This window comes from Tamandua tetradactyla, chromosome 7, assembly GCF_023851605.1.
Source record: "Tamandua tetradactyla isolate mTamTet1 chromosome 7, mTamTet1.pri, whole genome shotgun sequence".
Taxonomy (NCBI): domain Eukaryota; kingdom Metazoa; phylum Chordata; class Mammalia; order Pilosa; family Myrmecophagidae; genus Tamandua; species Tamandua tetradactyla.
Window position 1 is genome coordinate 102,910,840 of NC_135333.1, and position 21,711 is coordinate 102,932,550.

General features: G+C 36.1%; 1 long non-coding RNA gene across 1 annotated transcript in view; it reads right to left on the bottom strand.

Moving 5' to 3' along the window:
* Positions 1-21,711, bottom strand: part of LOC143689908 (uncharacterized) — a 46,803-nt gene that overhangs the window by 16,902 nt on the left and 8,190 nt on the right. The window contains exon 2 of the long non-coding RNA XR_013178968.1: positions 4,212-4,417. This is a non-coding gene — a long non-coding RNA (uncharacterized LOC143689908). The remainder of the gene's footprint in view (positions 1-4,211; positions 4,418-21,711) is intronic.

A 21,711-nucleotide genomic window follows, 5' to 3' on the forward strand; every position in this document is an offset into this window, starting at 1 on the left:
TGAAGTGAGGTACCCTAGAAAAGCCATGTTTTGATCCTAATCCCATTTTGTCAAGGCAGCTGTTTCTTCTAATCCCTGTTCAGCAGTGTATGTTTGAAACTTTAATTAGATCATCTCCCTGGAGGTGTGATTTAATCAAGAGTAGTTGTTAAGCTGGATTAGGTAGAGGCATGTCTCCACCCATTTGGGTGGGTCTTGATTAGTTTCTGATGTCCTATAAAAGAGGAAACATTTTGGAGAATGAGAGATTCATAGAGAGCAGAGCAGAATGAAATAGCCATGAGAAGCAGAGTCTACCAGCCAGAGACCTTTGGAGATGAAGAAGGAAAATGCCTCCTGGGAGCTTCATGAAACAGGAAGCCAGAAGAAGAAGTTAGCAGATGATGCTGTGTTCACCATGTGCCCTTCCAGATGAGAAAGGAACCCTGACCTTGTTCACCATGTGCCTTTCCAGATGAGAGAAAAACTCTGACTGTGTTCATCATGTGCCCTTCCACTTGAAGAGAAACCCTGAACTTTATCAGCCTTCTTGAACCAAAGTATCTTTCCCTGGATGCCTTAGATTGGACATTTCTATAGACTTGCTTTAATTGGGTCATTTTCTTGGCCTTAGAACTGTAAACTAGCAACTTATTAAATCCCCCCTTTTAAAAGCCATTCTGTTTCTGGTATATTGCATTCCAGCCACTAGCAAACTAGAACAACCACCTTCTCCAAAATATGTTTCCTCCACTGGCATAAACCCACCTCTGTTCTCACAGGCGATTACATGCAGGACACAATCCAAATCATAAACATGGGTGCATGCCCATGTTTGTGCTAGTAGGAAAGAGTACACACATGCACCCACACATCCCACGACCACCTCTCCAGCACAGCTAGAGCACTCCCTCCCTCAAGTCTGTGAAAGGCAAAGTTGGCAATATAGAGACATCTCAGAATTATGACTTCCTCTTTTTGAAATACATTCTTCTCATGGGGGGAAAAAGGTAGAATAGAGGAAATATTTTGAATCCCAGCCCAGCCAGTAATTATTTTTGTGTAATGTATTTATCTTCTCTGTGCCTCAGTTTCTTGATCTCTAATTGGAATTAATAGTATTCCCTTCCTCATTGTGTTGTTAGATAAATTAATGTATTTAATCTGTCTGGGACATGGTGTGTTCTAAATGTTTTCTGCTATTAGTACTGGACTCATAATTTGGAATAACTCCAGAAGAGCACGATTCTTGACACTCTTTCTATTATTGTATTTTTTCCTGAGATTTTCAGGGCTTATTAACATGTCCAAATAAGACATAATGAAAGGGAGGGCAGATGAAATAAAAGTCAAAAGTTACTTTTTAGCAGTGCTTATTTGAGTTTGGAGGAGAAGGAAGTATCACTTAATTACCAAAGTACTTTGGAAATGCTTATACCTCCATATTTCAAACATCACTGAAAATTGGTTGTACTGAGGCCAAATTTATACAGAAACTAAGCATCATTTGCCCAGTTTAAATCATGCAGTTAAATAGTTTCAGTTTAAAAAATCAAATCAAGTCAGTAAATGATATTGAGTTCTTTTAATACAACCCAACATATTTTATCATAAAAGTCTGTTTGATAGTGTGTATCTCCTGTCAAAGAGTAAGGCCCTTGAGGGAGCTCAACATTATGCTGCCTGTCTCTCATATAGAGTGTGTCACACTCATTCATTACAGTTGGCCAGTGTTGGGGATTGAATCATATTTGCCACAAAAGGCATGTTCAGGTCCCAACTGCTGGGCTTGTGGGTATAACCCTTTTCTAGTTTGCTAGCTGCCAGAATGCAATATACCAGAAATGGGATGGCTTTTAACAAGGGGAATCTAATAAGTTACTAGTTCATAGTTCTAAACCTGAGAAAATGTTCCAATTAAAACAAGTCTATAGAAATGTCCAATCAAAGGCACCCAGAATTGGTTCAAGAAGGCTGATAAAGTTCAGGGTTTCTCTCTCAAATGAGAAGGCACATGGCGAACACAGTCAGAGTTTCTCTCTCATCTGGAAAGGCACATGGTGAACATGTTCAGGGTTCCTCTCTCACCTGTAAGGGCACATGGCGAACATGGTGTCATCTGCTAGCTTCCTCTCCTGGCTTCCTATTTCATGAAGTTCCCTGGGAGACATTTTCCTTCTTCATCTCCAAATGTTGCTGGCTGGTGGACTCTGCTTCTCATGGCTATGTCATTCTGCTCTGGTCTCTCTGAATCTCTCTCATTCTCCAAAATGTTCCCTCTTTTATAGAAATCTAGAAACTAATCAAGACCCACCCAAATGGGAGGAGACATGCTTCAACTTAGTCCAGTTTAACAACCACTCTTGATTGAGTCACATCTCCAGGGAGATGATCTAATTATAGTTTCAAACATACAATGCTGAACAGGGATTAGAAGAAACAGCTGCCTTGACAAAATGGGATTAGGATTAAAACATGGCTTTTCTAGGGTACATACATCATTTCAAACCAGCACAACCCCATTTTTTCAATAGCATCTTTGAAGTTGATATTAGTTAAGGTGAACCCAAACTGGTGAGGGTGGACCTTAATACAATATGACTAACATATTTATAGGAACAGGAAATTGGGCACAAAAGGAGAAGCTTCAGGGAGCAGCCAGAAACTGGAAATCATTGGAACCCGGAAGAGAAAAGAAAACACCGCCATCTGCACTGCCACATGAAGGAAAAGCCAGGGAACCACAAAGACTGCAGGCCAGCCAGTTGACACCAACCCTGGAGGAAAGCAAGGCTTCTATCCTCTGAAAGCATGAACCAATCACTTTCTGTTATTAAACCAACTCTTACATCGTATTTGGTTTAGTGGCCAGGAAGCTAAAACAATCAATGAATGTAGCAAGCAATAACAGGCTGCTATGCAGCACCTTGGTGTGTACCCAGCACCTTACTTCCTTGTTCTTCCTTGATGAACTCATTCTGATCATACTTCTGCCTTGTTTCTGATTTTTATTTATGGTTTCCACTTTCCTTTTATCCTTGAATTGTATTAGGGAGGAAATATATCGTAGTGGTTAAAATCACTACGTTTGATTTCTGTCTTTGCCATTTACCTCCTGCATCATTTTGGGCAAGTCAGTTAACTCTCTGAAGTTCCTTTTCTTCATTTTGCTGTAAAATTAGTGTAGAAGTTATTCATGAATAAGATTACATTGAATTTTAATCCTGGCTCTATTGCTTCCTACCTTGAATAAAGTCACAAATATAATTTTGGATTAACTTAGTTTCTTCAAGTGTATATTGGTGATGTTGTTTATATGAAAGACTTAACCATATGAGACAGTATAACTATCAATCCTATTTTGCAAACAAGGAAAGTTTCCCCATGAAGTTACAAATTTCTGTAGAATCCATATGCATTTTTTTTATATGGCATGAGCTGAAATGGTGGCTTTTTGGGGTGTGTGTGTGCAATTTACGAAACAAAGTAGTTGAAACAATACGTCATTTCACGTAAACAACTTGGAAACTTCTCCAGATAATTGTGTCAGACTTCCAACTGCACATCAAGTCATTTCTCATTGACTAGCATTGATTTCGAGCATTAATATTACAAAATATTATTGCTCCTACCCTTAGAAAAAAACAAGCCAAATAGTATTATAGTTTTGTAAAACATATCAGAATGCCAAGAAAAGGATAAGCCCTTGTAAGAGATAGAGACCTCCTTATTGGCATGGCAAGAGATGGAACATGTGTCAAAGATGGGGGTAAAGAGGAATCAGATAAATTTCAAGCTTTTCATGGCTTCATGTGAACTAGCATGATAGGTTAGAATCCCAAGGAGCAAAAATCACATCGTGAGGCTGTAGCCATGTACCAATTCTTTCCCATGGCACCTGTTCTAGTTTGCTAGCTTCCAGAATGCAATATACCAGAAATGGAATGGCTTTGAAAAGGGAGAATTTACTAAATTGCTAGTTTATAGTTCTAAGGCTGAGAAAATGGTATTAGGATTAAAACACGGCTTTTCTAGGGTACATACATCCTTTCAAACCAGCACAGCACCTTTACCAATTACAGCACAAGCAAGGCTGAGGGCAGTGTACAGAATGGCTGAGAAAACAAACTCCAAGGTTCATAGGGCCTTTACCAAGTGTATAGTTCGCTAGGCTGCTCAAAGCAGATACTGTGAAATGCATTGGCTTTAACCACGGAAATTTATTAACTTACAAGCTTACAGTTTTGAGGCTGTGAAAATACCCACATCAAGGCATATCAAGGCTTTCTTCCTGAAGACTTGCTACTGGAGATCTTTGGGTCCTTTACCACGTGGCAAGGCACATGGTGGTCCCTACTGGTCTCTCTCTTCTCTTCTGGGCTTTATTGGTTTCAGCTTCTTGCCTCCATGGCTTTCTCTTTCTCTTTCTGTAGCCATCCTGTTTATAAAGAACAGCAATACAAGGATTCAGACCCACCATGAATGAAATGGGCCACACCTTAACTGAGATCACCTCATCAAAAGATCCTACTTACAATCAGTCCACACCCACAGGAATGGATTAACTTTAGGATTATGCTCTTTCTGGGGTACATACAGTTTCACACCACCACGTTGAGTGACAGACAGTGGTCTACCAAGGGTTGGGGGCAAGACAGAAGAGCTGAAAGAAATTCTCCAAAAAAATCGTGGCTGTTAATTTATTGCTCGGCAGCAGTTCTTCAAAGCATGGGGGCAGGGCAGGAAAGCTGAGATCCACCCCGAAGTGCAGAAGACCTTCACTGGTAAAGGCAGGGGTCCACTGAAGACTAGGGGCAAGGTAGGAGGACTGAAATAGACCCACCTTAGTAATCTATGAAATGTAATAGGCTTTCACCAAGTGGAATGTGGCAGACCAGAGCAGGGTATAGAGAGAGCTCCTACAGTGGAGGAAGTACACGTGGGGGTGCTGAAGAGCAAAGAAAACGCTTTATAAACCTAAGGGTATATGATGGATTATAATTTTGAGAAAGATTTCTCCATGTCAGAATGATGGTAGCTGAGAGGTAAAACAAAGGGTGGTCTCTGAAGTCTTGCTAGTGTGTAGATCTCAAACCCTATTTAAGGAAAAGTCCTGAGCCCATCTTTAAAACTTGTAAACCCAGAGATAAATACTATCTAACTAATGCCACAACAGAATCCAGACCAACTCAACTAACAATTAGAATGTCTCCATAAGAACAGGTAAATATTTTATACTTTAGTCTTCAGTATTCATGCTGATACAATGAAAAATTAGGAACTATTCCCCCTGCCCCACACACACATCCAAAAAAAAAAAAAATGTGACTCATAATAAAAGAAAAAAAACACTTAATGGAAGCAAACTAGAAATAGCCCAAATGTTAGAATTAGCAAACAGGAGATTTAAAATAACTACAATAAATATGTGAAAAGATGGGTAACATGCCAGCAAATGGGGAATTTCAACAAAGAAAGCAGAAACCACAAAAAGAAAAGTAAATGGAGATTCTAGAACAAAAAAGTATAGTATCAAAATTGAAGAATTAATTGGCTGTATTATTAGCAGACTAAAAAAAAATTTGTGATCTTGAAAACAGGTCAATGGAAATTATCTGAATTGAAAAAAAACATTGTAAAAGTCATTCCAGTTCTTTGGGACAACATCAAACAGTGTAACAATGTATAACAGAGCTAAAGAAGGAAAGGAGAGGTAGAATGAGGTAGAATAAATATTTGAAGAGACAATACCTGAGATTTTCCCCAAACTGATGAAATATATGAACCTAGAGATCCATAGAGCTTAGCCCAGCCCCAAGAAGTATAAAATCTTAAAAGCATCCAGAGAAGAAAGACATTGCCTTCAGGGGAATAACAGTAAGAATTATGGCTTGCTTCTATCAAAAAAACAATGAAAACCAGATAACAGCAGAATGAAATTGTTAAAGTTTTGAACAAAAATATGTTAACTTAGAATTCCACAGCCAGTGAAAAACCCTTCAAAACTATAGATGTTTTCTGGCATGTAACCTCTGAGAGGATCTGTCTCTAGCAATCCTGCATCATAAGAAATGCATCAGGCAGAAGGAAAATGATAGCAGATGGAAGAGAGTCTGCAGGAAGGAAGAAACATGCAGAAAGTGTTAATACATGGGAAAATTTAGAGGATTTTATTAACCTCATTATATGTGTGTGTATACATTTCATTGCTTTAAAAACTGTTGACTCTTTAAAGAAAAAAGTAGTAATGGATTATGTGCTTTATAACGTATATTGATATAAAATGTATGGAAATGGGCCAGAGGGGAAGTGAATGGAGCTATATCGTTATAAGGTTCCTACATTTTTCACAATGTAGTATATTATTAGAAAGATGACTGTGATGCAGATGCATATTTCTAGAAAATATATATATGTAATGACATCTGTGATACAGATGTTATTTCTAGAATATGTGTATTCTAGAGGTATAGCTAAAAAGTCAATAGAGAATATAAAAAATAATTTAAAAGATTGAACTAATCCTACAAAGTAGAAAAGAGAAACACAGAAACAAATAGCAGATCAAACGAACAAAAAGCAAATAAAACGTTTGTAGAATAAAACTTCACCATATCAGTAATTACGGTAAATAAAAAATGACTTCAAAAGTCATTTAAAAGGCAGAGATTGTCAGACTAGATATTAAAAAAGCAAAAACAAACCATAAGCTGTCTACCAGAAACACACTTTAATTATATAGACAGTAAAGTAAAAGTAAATGTGTGAAAAAAAACATAATATGAGAACAATAAACTTAGGAAAGCTAGTGTGGCTGTATTAATAACAGACAAAACGTAATTCAAAACAAGATGCATTGCCAAATAATGTCTTCTATTACTCATGACTATAGAAGGTTTATTTCTTAAGATTGTCCTTTAAAATTATTCTGTAACAGTTTTAAATATCTGTGCACCTAAAAACAGATCAAATTATATGATGAAAAAATGACAGAAGTAAAGGAAGAAATTGGCAAGTCCACTTAACACTCAACTCTCAATACCTGATCAAATAAGGGGTCGAGATAAATTTTGGGGGTGATGGGGAATGTTATATATATATATATATACACATGCATTTTTTTCTTTAAACATAACATACAAACAAGACCATTCTTAACATATGAACATTCCATTCTTGGTATATAATCTATGACTCACAATATAATCACATAGTTGTATCTTCATCACCATGATCATTTCTTAGAACATTTGCATCACTCCAGAAATAAATAAAAAGAAAAAAGAAAAAAACTCATACATACCATACCCCTTACCTTTCCCTCTCATTGACTGCTAGTATTTCCATCTACCCAATAGATTTTAACCATTTTCCCCTATTTTTTTCTATACCCCTTATCACACCCTTTCATTGATTACTAGTATTTCAATCTATTGAAAGACTATTATTTATTTATTTTTAATCCATATGTTTTACTTATCTGTCCATATCATAGAGAAAAAGGAGCATCAGACACAAAGCTTTCAGAATCACAAAGTTACATTGCGAATCGATATCACTATGCAATTGTCTTCAAGAAACACAGCTACTGGAACACAGCTCTGCAGTTTCAGGCACTTCCCTTAAGCCTCTCTAATACACCTTAAACTGAAAAGGGGATATTTATATAATGCATAAGAATAACCTCCAGGATAACCACTTGACTCTGTTTGAAATCTCTCAGCCATTGACACTTTATTTTGTCTCATTTCTCTCTTCCCCCTTTTGGTCAAGAAGGTTTTCTCAATTCCTTGATGCCGAGTCTCAGCTCATTCTAGGATTTCTGTCCCACATTGCCAGGGAGGTTTACACCACTGGGAGTCATGTCCCATGTAAAGAGGGAGAGGCCAGTGAGTTTGCTTACCATGTTGACTGAGAAAGAGATAGGCTACATCGGAGCAACAAAAGAGGTTCTCTGGGAATGACTCTTAGGCCTAATTTTGAGTAGACTTAGCCTATCCTTTGCAGGGATAATTTTCATATGAACAAATCCCCAGATCAAAGCCTCAGCCTATTGATTTTGTTGTGTCCACTGCTTGTGAGAATATCAGGGATTCTCCAAATGGGAAAGTTGAATTTTCCCCCTTTCTCACCAGAATGTTCTACATTATTATGTAGTGGTGCTTATACGACTGCGTACCTTTGTCAAAATTCATTGAATTGTGCATGAAATTGTTGCATTTCATTCATACTGAAGATGGTATGATACAGGCATAAGGATAGACAAGGAGATCCATGCAATACATAAAAAGCACAGACCCACATGTATATGTTCCCTCATTTACCATCAGAAGCACCAAGTCAGTTTAATGTAAAAAGAAAAGCCTTTTCAATAAATGGTACAGGAAAAACTTGTCTTCTTTATGGGGGGAAACATGAACTTCAATCCCTACTTTACTCATTTAGAAAAAGGAAATTGAGATGGCTCTTAGACCTAAATGTAAAAACTGGAACCACCAAGTTCCTAAAAGAAAATATATAGGAGACTATCCTTACAGCCTTGAGCTTGGCAAGAATTCTTATTCAACATTCAACAGTAATCATAAAAATTGAATATTTGTCAAAATTTAATATTTTGGTTTGTCAAAAGATAAGATTAAGAAATTAATACTTAAGTCACAGATAGTGAGAAATATTTGCAAAATACTTATCTTCCAAAGGCTTCTATTCAAAATATGTAAAGAACTCCTACAAATCAGTGATAAAAATACACAAAAAATCCAATTAAACCACACTTCACAAATGAAAATAAAAGAATGTTCAAGAGGCATGTTAAAAGATGCCTAACATCATTAGCCTTCAGAGAAGTGCAAATTAAAACCACAATTCATGCAAACCAGTAGTAGTATAATAAAAAAGACTGGCATTAACACGGATGAAGATGGAGATGATGGAACACTACTGGTGAAATATAAAATGGAATGACCTTTCGGAATACTGTTGAACAGTTTTTGTAAAATTAAGCACTTATCTCCTCTCTGACCCAGCAATCCCACTTCTAGGTGTCTATCCAATGCAAGTGTGACAAGAATGTTTGTGTGTTTGTTGTTCACAACAAAAATAAAAACAAATAAAAAATAAAAAAGAATTTTCAGATTAGCCTTTTTCATAATAACCAAACATTGGAAACAACCAAATGTCAATCAACAGGAAAATAGATATGCAAATTGTGGCATATTCATACAGTATACATAACTCAGTTTTTAAAAGTAAAAATGAAAAAAAAAAACACCACAGCTTTTTGGAACAACATGGATGACTCTTTAAAAAAAAATTAAGATGCGAAACACAAAACAATACAAATTATAAGATTCCATTTATGTTAAGCTCCCAAATAGGCAAAGCCAATCTTTGTTGATAGAAATTGGAGAGTGGTGGGGATGGGGGGAATGAACTCACTGGAAAGCAGCACATGGGAATTTTCTATAGTGAAAGAAAATAGTCTTTATTTATATTTTGTAGTTGTGACACAGGATGATATAATTACCAAAACTGATCAAACTGTACACTTAAGGTCTGTGTACTTTATCGTATATAACATATACCTCAACAATAAATAAATTAACAGATAATTAAAGATTCAGACTGCTGACACCTTCATTTACCTTAGGTGAATTTCTACTTAGGTGAATTAGGGTATAATTTCTAAGCAGTAGCTCTTAAAATAAGTACAACAGATCATCTGCAGAGAAATAAGTCCAAGCTTATTTCAGATTCCAATGCCTTTCCCATATCATATCAATCAGAATAAAATGCACTAAATAATGCATATATGCAAATACATAAATATAAATATGGACATACATTTATGTCTATTTGCATATACTGATATAAGAATTGGAGGGATTTTGAAATAATTTTAATATTAATGGCTAATTAAAATTTAGTGCTGGGGTGCACAGGTGGTTCAGCAGTAGAATGCTCACCTTCCATGTGAGATACCTGGGTTTGATTCCTGGACCATGCATCCCCGCCCCCCAAAATTTAATGTTAATTATAAAATTTAATTGTTTAATGTTAACATTAATTTTTCATTTATTTATTTATTTTTAAACATGAACTTTCAATCATTAAAATGAGACAACAGTGGCCTTACTTAGCCTGGATCCCTACCTACCATTTACCAACAGCTTGTGAATGGGCTCTTGATGGTTAAGTGCATGTGTCGACTTGTCTAGGTTATGGTGTCCAGCTGTTCGGTCAATCAAGCACTGACCTAATTATTCCTTTAAGGGTATTTCACATATTTAAATCTACAATCAACAAAGGAGATTGCTTTTAGCAATGAGAGAAGTCTCATCCAATCAGTTTAAAGCTTTAAAGGGAGAACCAATGATTTTAACAGTGAGAAAGAAGAATTTCTATTTCTCCTTCAGCCAGATACCTTTTCCTGGGGGAATTCATCAAAACCTTCACTGTAGTTCCCAACTCGCAATCTGTCCTATGGAATACAGACTTGCCAATCCCCATGGTCACATGAGCCAATTCCTATAATAAATCTCATGAGTTTGTGTGCATGTGTGTATATGCATATAAATGTGTATTTGTATATAATCCCGTCAGTTCTGTTTCTCTGGAGAACCCTAACTGGATCCTATCAACCTCTATATTAGGTGGGGGGAGAGAAATATGAGAAGAAAGACATATTGTAACTGACCTTATTCTTATATGTTCTTTTGCTTCATAGTTTAATACAATGCATATAATTTAAATATCAAATGGTTCTTGAAGGTTTATAAAGATAACAGCCACTCCATACCCTGCTCATTCCCACTCCAATAAAAAGCAGCTACATTCAGTACATTTAGCATTTCCTTCTGCTTTTTTAATTCTGTATATCAAGAGAACCTGCTTATATGGCTATTTCTTGATTTTTCTCTTTTAGATACTAGCTTTTGTATTTCTAGGATGGAAAGTAAGAATTTAGATCTCATAAAATTCTCCCTCATACTTTATGTGTGTATATATATATATATATAATTAAAGTTTTTGGTTAAATTAATTTTATTGTACATTTTGATTATTAAATAGTTCTCCAAATACAGCCATTATATTCTTTCTTTCTCTCTTTTACTGTTTTTCCTTTTCATTTTCACTAAAGTTATTGGTTGCCACATTTAAAAAAATTGATTCCTGTTCCATATTCTTACACTTTTTTATTTCTAAACTGCCAGCCAAAAGTTTAATGCTCTTCAGTATGTTCAAATGCATCATTTCCTCCCCCTTATGGATGCCTCCATCCTTCTATTCTATCCTCAATAGATGTTTTCCAGATATGCTTAATGTTTGTCATCTGGAACCATGCCACCATCACGCAACTTTCTTCCTTTTTTCCTGTGATATATCCCACATTCCTATAAACTATATCTTCATTTTCCCTGATTTCTTCCATCATTTTGTTAGAGCTTATCCTATAGTAGCTTTCTGAAAGGGGTACAAGGAAGGTAATATTTAGAAACTTCATGTCAGAAAATACCTTTATTTACAATCTAGACTTGATTGGTAGTTTAGTTGGGCATCAAATTCAAGATCAGAAATTATTTTCCTACATTGAAGGCATTGCTCCATTCTCTTCTAAGCTCCTAATATTAATTTCCCAAAGTCCTCAATCATTCTGACTTCCGACCTTTTACGAATGAAGCTTTTACAGTCTTCTCTTTGTTTACAATGCTATGAAATTTCAAGATTATATGTGCTAGGGTTTCTTCTTCATTTATTATCCTGTGCACTGAATGGTACCTTGAATTTTAGGCTTTTTAAAAAACATTATTGTTTTCTAATATTCTCCCCACTAATAACTCTGTTTTCTCTTTCTAGAACTCCTAAATTTTAAAAGAAATGTTGATTTTCAAACTTCTTTGACATTCTTTTTAAAACTTTTCCACCTTTTGTATTTTTCTTTATGAATTTCTTTAACTTTTCTTTCAACCCTTTCTATTGAATTTTTCTCATTTCAGCTATCATATGTTTAATTTCCATGAAATCTTTTCTGCTTTATTATTGTGAATTTTTATAGAGTCCTGTTCATAAGATATAGATATAATATCTTATCACATTTTTCCAAAGCCTTTTGTCTTGGCTGCTGGGTCTTCTCACTGAAGAGTCCTCTAATCACCCGCCTGGAGTACATATGCCTAGCTGTTAGTATTTGAGTGCTGAGTAAGGCAAGGGACCATGGCTCTCCACTCTTCATGAGAAAGGCTTCACTCAATCCTGTTTGCAATATGGTACTCATTCTCAGCTGTGGTTGATGTCTCTTGAATCCATATTCCATCTACATCAACATCTCTAGAAGTAAACCTGTAGTTTTATGGTGAGGTTGGCAAAGGGTCTTTTCAGACTGCCTAGAGAAGAGGAGGTATATGAGGAGTTAACTGATATTTATTCAGACTTGGATCTCTCAACCGATTTCCAGCCCCACTTGCACCCCCACTTTCATAGATAACTATGGGTTTATTATTCTCTGCCCCAGGGCAGAGAAAATCACCTTATTTTCAGAGAGAAGAGAACAATTCTTAAATTCAGTCTGCCGTGCCAAGTTTAACCAAAAGCATATTATATTTTCTAGCTTAGCTAAATGGTCACAATCTGTGCCAGTTTGAATCTGTAGCAGACCCCAGAAAAGTCATGCCTTTCAATCCTCATTCAATATTGCTGGCTGGGAGCTTTTTGATTATTCCCATGGAGATGTGACCCACCCAACTGTGGGTGGTAACTTTTGATTAGATGGTTTCCCTAGAATTGTGATTCCACCCATTCCAGGTGGGTCTTGCTTACTTTACTGGAATCATTTAAAAGAGGAAACATTTTGAGAGAGCCACAAGAACCATAAGAGCCCACGCAGACAGAGATATTTGGAGATGAAGAAGGAAAACACCCCTGGGGGTAATTCATGAAACAAGAAGCCTGGAGAGAAAGCTAGCAGATATCACCATGATCACCATGTGCCTTTCAAGTTGAGAGAGAAACCCTGATCATCATCGACCTTTTTGAACCACAGTACCATTCTCTGGACACCTTAGATGGAACGTATCTGTAGCCTTATTTTAATTTGGACATTATCACAGGCTTAGAACTATAAACTTGCAATTTATTAAATTCCCCCTTTTAAAAGATGTTCTGTTTCTGGTATATCACAGTCCGGCAGCTGGCAAACTAGAACACCATCCTTATGCTGCATTAAAAGACATAAATGGACAATAAGAATATTACCCTAGAATAGTTTCTTTCTCTCTTTGTATGACCTGTTTTGATTTGTTCAGCTGTTGGAAAGCAATATACCAGAAATGCAACAGCTTTTAAAATGGGAATTTATTAAGTTGAAAATTTACAGTTCTAAGACCATGAAAATATCTAAATTAAGGAACTAATAAGCGGTTACCTTCACTCAAGAAAGGCTGATGCTGTCTGGAACACCTGTCAGCTGAGAAGGCACATGGTGATCTCTGCTACCATTCTTTCCAGGCTTCTTGTTTCATGAGGCTCCCCCAGGGGCGTTTTCCTTCTTCATTTCCAAAGGCCTCTGGCTTTATGGGCTCTAAAGCTTTTCCCAAATGGTTTCCTATTTTTTTTTTTTTTATGCTGTATGGCAGGGTCACATTTCATTATTTTTCCATGTGCGTATCCCATTATTGCAGCACCATTTATTGAATTTTTGTTTGTTTTGTTCGTTTGCTTGTTTGGGGGGGAAGTGCATGGACCGGAACTCGAACCTGGGTCTCCTGAATGGCAGACAAGAATTCTACCACTGAATTATCCTTGCACTAAAATGGCTTCCTCTTAAAGGGCTCCAGTAAGCAAACCCATCTTGATGGGTGGAGACACATTTCCATGGAAATCACCTAAATGAAAGGTCTCACCCACAACTGGGTAGGTCACATCTCCATGGAAATAATCAAAAAGATCCCACCTGACAATACTGAATTAGGATAAAAGAACATGTTTTTCCTGGGGTACACATCAGTTTCAAATCAGCATGCCACCTATAGTTTTCTCTTCTTCTCTCTCTGAGTACTGTACAATTGTCATTGTGGTTGGCTCTTGCTGCAAGAATAGAGGAATTTTCCAGGCCCTACTATTTTGTTGGAAAAAATACCTTCCAGATTAAATTACTATTATTAGCTGCCTGAATAAAGTCAGCCTTTCAATGCCATCCATTAAAATAAAATGTATGTGTCCCTGGTCTCCTCTGTAATATATGTTACTTCTTCCTTAAAGTTACTTTATTTTGCTTGCATTTATTAGTTCAATTTAAATTACTGCCCAAACTTTATTGCATAGGCTTTTCACTACACTTAATGTCTGTGAGGGTAAGGATTCTTTTTTCAACACCATTTTATTCTCAGGGTCAAGTACATGTCAGGTGCTTAGTAAATGACTGTTGAGTAAATGTTATGAATTATGGAATTGAAAGCTATCCTTTAACATAACCTAAAACTTTTCCCTTCTCTGTACCATTAATCTGCATTTTTGGACAGAGCTATTCTACTGGTAACTAATCCAGCCCATTTTCCTCACTTGCAGTTTGTTTATTCATTTTGACTTAGAATATCATAAAAGAAACCCTTTCCTGTGCCCCAAATATGCCATACCCTGTTGTGAACTGTGCAATTCAGGAACACAGTATTGCTTGTAGTCATGTTCACACACCAGAATGTTTCCTATCTCCTTACCTTTGTTCCTTTTATCCCCTCTGGTTGTGATACCTCTCCCTAGCAACATCCACTTTTCTGACAAACTTTTATCTTCCTTTAGGTGTCCCCTGATCTTTCCTGATCCGTTGGTCCCAAGCAATGTAAGCTCTTTCTCTCTGGATGCCTGCAATATCCCATACCCATTTCTGACACTGTTTTTATCGTATTATATTCATCAGGACCACATTACACCTTTTGCAGCTACCTCTTTCATTAGACTGTAAGCCCAGTAAGCATGAAGAATGTACATTATTTACCTCTATATTCCCAAAATACATGGTAGATCCTTGATGTATGTTATTTGAGAGAATAAATCCTTGTTAACAGCTGAGTCCATGTCCATAGTGCTTGTAAGATTTTACATACTGCCAGCCTAATAATGCCAGGCAGTAAACGAGATCACAACTCCCTTCAGGTGGTCATTAACCAACTTCAATAATAAATTTTAGAATTTCAGTTGGGAGAGTTAACATTAAAGTCACCAAATATTGCTTATGAATCTTTTTACTTCCTTCTTTTGGAAGTACATGTGCCTATTTCTAGTCCTCTGGTGTCAGTCCTATTCTCTTTATGAAGAAACAAGAATTTGGACCAACATGATGGCTATGAGAATTGAAAAGAAGGAATGAGTATGAACAATATTCAAATGAGTAACAGTTCTCCTAATGCACAAAGATGAAGAAGAGGCAAGAAGGAGTCATGGACAGTTTCAAAGCGTAGAGTCTAACAACTTTTGGGGATGAGACGACTGACCTACAATAACTTGGCTTCTGAAGATGAAGGGATATCATTTCAAACAGAGACCAGAGAAGCAGCATGAACAGGAGACAGTGACTTAGGCTCTGTCAGAACTGGCCAAGAGCCAGGAAGGTCTGAGAGCTGAGGTTAGCCCTCTCCTTCTCTTTCATGTGCTGCCCAGGGTCCCCTCTTCTTCTTCTCCAAAGCTTTCATTGAGCTGACTGCTACTCACTCTTCAAGAGGCAACCAAATATTTGCAAAGAACTTTAGAATTCATGAGCGCCATTTCACACACCTCATCCCATCAATCCTATGAGGATAATCATGACATTCCCATTTTATGGTCAATAAAATGGAGTGGTTGTAAGGGGCAGAATCGGGGTTTGAGCACAGGTATTTTGATTCTGCATTTATTCAATTACCACTATGTCAGGTTCTCTAAAAGATGGAGGTTTAAGACATGGCCTCTCGTGTCCAGATGCCCAAGATCTTATTGGGAAGATAAAAGTAATATATATCACACGATTAGAGAATAAGTTAAGTGTATGCATCAAATACTATATATTAATAAGTATATAACAATATGTTACTATATAAAATTATGTAAAAATCTGCCACATTAAATCCAGTATTTCATTTGGGAGAAGAATTCGTTAAATCTTTACTAAGGCTCAATGGCCAGAGATTCAGAACAATACAGAATTGGAGTGTTTAAACAGAGCTTTGTGTGGGACCCCTAAGCTTTATTTATTAGCCTACATAGGACCTGACTCCTGAGAAACTGAATTTTTTCACTAATAAAGACATAAGTATTTTCTTCTTGTCTATTAACAAATAAAACAAATTACATAAAAGAAAAGCTCTGTAAAGTCAACATGGCTGTAAAAATGAAAGAAAAATAGGCATATTTAAAAAATAGTATAGCTATTTTCTGCAATTTAAACTGAAATAGGAAGATTGAGCTCCTGGTGTGCATTGCATAAATATAACTTCAATATATAGGCTCCACAGACTGTTTTTGTATTAAAAATTCCTTCTTTAATAATAGCAGAAACAAATAAAAATCTATTTCAAAAGAGAAATTAATTCTTTAATTCTCTTAAAGGTAATCACCTTGACCATGACTGAAAATAATTTACAGAACATGGGTCCTCTGTAAGGATCATGTTTTACTTTTTGGATTAATCTTGTCCATGAAGAGGTAACTAGAATTTTCGAGACTAGTGTTTGTGACCCAAAAGGCAGTTTTAGGATTCTTTTTAAGTCAGCACTCTACCCTGACTTTTAGTTTAATAGCAGACTCCTAATCAGAAGTGCTCTCCTGCAAACAAGCAAGTATGAAAAAGGCAGGAAGGTTCGGTTCAAAAAAGGACGGATTTCATTAGGGAGGGAACAGACATTTCATTTTATTTTATATATTTAATCAAGCTTTTTTTTTTCCTTTTCCACAGAGGCGCTACTGGAACATCTAGGAAATGCACAAATGTCTGGAGGCCTATCTCCAAAAGGAGAAGAGTGAATCATCAAAGACACCCAGTTGCGTGTGGGGGTCAGTACTGGGGGTCAAATTATCGGGCCAAAAACAACGGCGCATGGCTCAATTTCTGGAGCTGGTTAATGTCAGGATTCACTCCCACTTCAAAGAAACCCAGCAGCTGGGAAATGCAAGTTCAGGACATCTTTCTTTGAATCTGTTTTCAAAATGATTCAGACAGTTTGTCGTCTGGTATCTTAGAAAGGCATATTTCAAGGTTTATCATTACTATTCATCTTTTATCAAGGGCCAATAATACGCAACGAAGATATGCATGTACAGATCAACTATTATTTTTCTCTTATGAAGTTAGTGATGATAACATTGCTGTCCTCTGTGAGGAGAGCAAGAAAGCTTGATGAGTGATCCCCACACATCTTCAATAAGAAGACCATGTTAAAATCAAGTAGTTGCAAAAAAGATTGGGAAGACATGAAAAGACTTTGAAGGAAAAATATAACACCAGGATTTGGATATTAGTTTTGTGGAAAGGAGCAAATGAAAAGCATTTGAAGCGGGAGAAAAAAAGAGAGAAAAACAAGGTTTCCTATCTCTCCCTCTACATTTTTGGTCAACTTGAAAGATAAGTGAATTGTCCCCACTTGAATCATCTGTGCCTGCATAAAGAGATCTTCAGTTTGTAACAAAAACTGAAATCTCTCTGAGCAGCTTCAAGCTCAATTTTCTTGATCCTTGGAACTTACCAAGGTCTGAGGTTAATTTGCTCTCTCTTCTGTCCTGCCACACAGAACATTTTGGTGCCTGGTAATTCAGATTTAATTAGGCTGTTTGGGCATGAGAATAAAAATAGGGGCCATCATAATTGTACATAAATCAGTTTCATCTAGTTCCACCCTAAACCAACCAACTTAGAAAGTTCTCAGGGAAGGAGTGGGTGGCAAGTAAGGAGGTATTTCACATAGCTGAATACAACAAAACAAAATAAGCATAATAAGCATGAAAGACAGCTCTCCTTGCTGTTTCTTGGAGCAGAAAGCTTACTCTTTCCTTATAGATGTTCCATGATACTTCTTTCTCAACATCACCTGGCCTGGGGGTACACGGGTGGTTCAAGTGGTAAATGCTCCCCTTCCATGCAGAAGACCCGGCTTTGATTCCCCGAACATGCACCCCCCAACCCCTCAAAAAAAAAGTCAATCAATCATAGCCTAGCCCAGTTCTTTCCACAGAGTGCATCTCCCTTCTCAACTCTGAGAGCCACTCCACCAAAATGAGAAAAACTGAACAAGGAAATTGTAGAACAAAATCACAGTCAAGGTCCTTCATAAAGCCACTTTGTCTTTTCCAGTGGATTGCTTTTATTCTCTTGCATAATTGAATTCACATGGACCTCCCGTGTCATATTCGCTCTTTTATGTTAAGTATTTTTTAATGTTAATGGACTTTTCAATGAATGTTTTGAACAGGTAATATGTACCCATGGATCAAAAGTAAAAACATGCAAAAAAAGTCTTATGGTGAAAAATCGCACTCCTACCCTAGACTCATAATTCTGCTTAGTTCCCATCCCACTTAAAAACCTCATCCTTACTACAGTAACTATTGTTACTAGTTTCTTGTATGTTCATACAGAGCTTCCTTATATGGTAAGTATAATTCCAATCAATTCTCATTATTCTGAATTCTTTTGTTTTTAATAGTTTTAAGATTAATCGTCTTTGATTATCTACATATATGCTATCTGTAAATAGTGGGAGTTTTATATCCTTCACTACAATTCTGATTTTTTTTCTCTTGTCCTTTCTGTGGCTATTATGTCCAGTAAAATGTTGACTAAAAGTGGCCCTATTGGATATTCTTAACTTGTTCTTGAGTTCAGCGAAAATTTCCCAAGTATAGATATATTTTATCATGTTAAGTATATCTAGTCTTACTTTATTGAGTTTTTAAAAAAATTCTAATCAAGAAGAACTTGAGTTCTTATAGAAACACAAATTATTTCTTCTTAGATCTATTAATATGATGGATTATAGAAATAGATTTCTTTAATATTAGGTGTCCCTTGCTTTCATGGCCCCAACATGTGATTCTTTTAATGCTTTTATGGATTCTGTATGCAACTATTTGAATTTAAATTTTTTTTGATATTCAAACATTATTGGTTGTAATTTTCTGTTTTATTCAGTCTTTAATAAATTGGGGGCATCTTCTGTATTTTTCTATGTTCTGGAACAGTTAAAATAGCATTGAAATATCTATTTTTTTAAGCATTTAATTGAATTACTGTATAAAACCCTATAGAAACCTGGTGCTTTAGGTGGATTGGTCCATGAAAACTTAATTTCTTCTTTTTCTATTGAAATGAATCGATATCTTTTTCTCTTTTTTGGACTCAGTTTTAGTAAATTATTGTCTTAGAAAGTATCCACTTCACCCAGGTTTTATTTCCATGATTCAGATGAAGAAATTAAAGTTAAGTAACATTCCAAGATCAATAATTTACAAAGTGAAGACATGAGGCTAGAACTCTACTTCAACTCATAAATTATGTTGTTAATTGATATGATAATTTAAAAAATAAACCACACTGCTTCCATTGGAATGGGGCATGGGAGAGGTGATTAGGATAGAGGAAATTCAGGAGGATGAGGAGAGAAGAGGGCAGTCTAGTGAAACATTTATCATGAGCTCACACAATACTGACAGTAATAGAAAGGGACACAGATTAAAATTAATAGATTTTGCATAAATTTCTTCAATTACTAATAGAGATACCTACAGCTGGAAATAGATGCCCAATGGAAAAAATGTGGGACATAATCAAAAGCAAAATTTGAGATTAGAAAAGGAGATAATTAAGTTAGTGTTGGTTTAACCATAGTCATTAACAATAGGAATATAAACAACTGGAAACCTTTATTTTCTTTAACCCCTATATTTTCCAACACCGTTTTCTGCTTATAAAAGCAAAGAAAAATTTTGAAAATTAAATTTAATTCACAAGTTTTTCCAGCCATTTATATTTTTAATGAATATTGAAATTAAACAAATATGCCCAATAAGGACATTTTACAATGCTCAGGGAGGGAAATATCTTTACATTTTTCCCTACATGCTAAGTTCCTAACTAGCCACATTTTTAATTTTTTAAATTTTTTTATTAATTTTAAATTTTTTTTAAAATGATGACAACAAAGAAGCACAAACATTCTTAACATATGATCATTCCGTTCTACATATATAATCAGGAATTCACAATATCATCACATAGTTGCATATTCATCATCATGATAATTTCTTAGAACATTTGCATCAATTCAGAAAAAGAAATAAAACAAAAACAGAAAAAAAATTATACATACCATACCCCTTACCCCTTTCTTTAATTGATCACTAGCATTTCAAACTAAATTTATTTTAACATTTGTTCCCCCTATTATTTATTTTTATTCCATATGTTCTACTCTCCTGTTGACAAGGTAGATAAAAGGAGTATTAGACACAATCACACAGTCACATTGTGAAAGCTTTATCATTATACAATCATCATTAAGAAACATAGCAACTGGAATACAGCTCTACATTTTCAGTCAGTTCCCTCTAGCCTCTCCATTACATCTTGAACAACAAGGTGATATCTACTTAATGTGTAAGAATAACCTCCAGGATAACCTCTTGACTCTGTTTGGAATCTCTCAGCCATTGACACTTTATCTCATTTCACTCTTCCCCCTTTTGGTCGTGAAGGTTTTCTCAATCCCTTGATGCTGAGTCTCGCCCCATCTAGGGTTTTTATCAATCCTTTGATGCTGAGTCTCAGCTCATTCTAGGATTTCTGTCCCATGTTGCCAGGAAGGTCCACACCCCTGGGAGTCATGTCCCATGTAGACAGGGGGAGGGTGGTGAGTTTGCTTGTTGTGTTGGCTGGAGAAAGAGGCCATATCGGAACAACAAAAGAGGCTCTCTTGGGGGTGACTCTTAGGCCTAATTTTAAGTAGGCTTGACCTATCCTTTGTGGAGTTAAGTTTCATATGAACAAACCCCAAGACTGGGGGCTCAGCCTATAGCTTTGGTTGTCCACACTGCTTGTGAGAATATCAAGAATTCAACATGGGGAGGTTGAATTTTCGTCCGTTCTCACCATTCCCCAAAGGGGACTTCGCAATACTTTTCCACTCACTGATCAAATCACTCTGGGATTCATCAGGGCATCACTCTGGACAAACCAACAAAATCTCATGTCCTACCCAAGGTTCCATGTAATTATGGTGTTCAACCAAGCTATCTGCATAAATAATATTAGAAAATGCGCAAGTCAAAATATAAATTTTGTACCAAATAATATTTTTTGCTTTAGTCTTACACATAAGTTGAAATTTTAAAATATTAATTACCATCTATTTTCAGCACCCTGCATTAATAATATTCCTATGTTCTTCCTCATGCAAAATATTTTTAAAATTTGTACATTTAGTCACTATCATTATACACTCTAGACATTCTTAGATTATACCATCTAAATCTTTATCATCTATCTTTCTTTCTGATTTCATTTATGCCCCCAGCCCTCCTCCCTGTATCATTCTCACATTCAACTTCATTCAGTGTTTTAACATAATTGTATTACAGTTAGGTAGTATTGTGCTGTCCATTTCTGAGTTTTTATATTCAGTCCAGTTGCACAATCCATATCCCTTCAGCTCCAATTTCCCAATATCTTACCCTATTTCTATCTCCTGATGGTCTCTGTCACCAACAAAATATTCG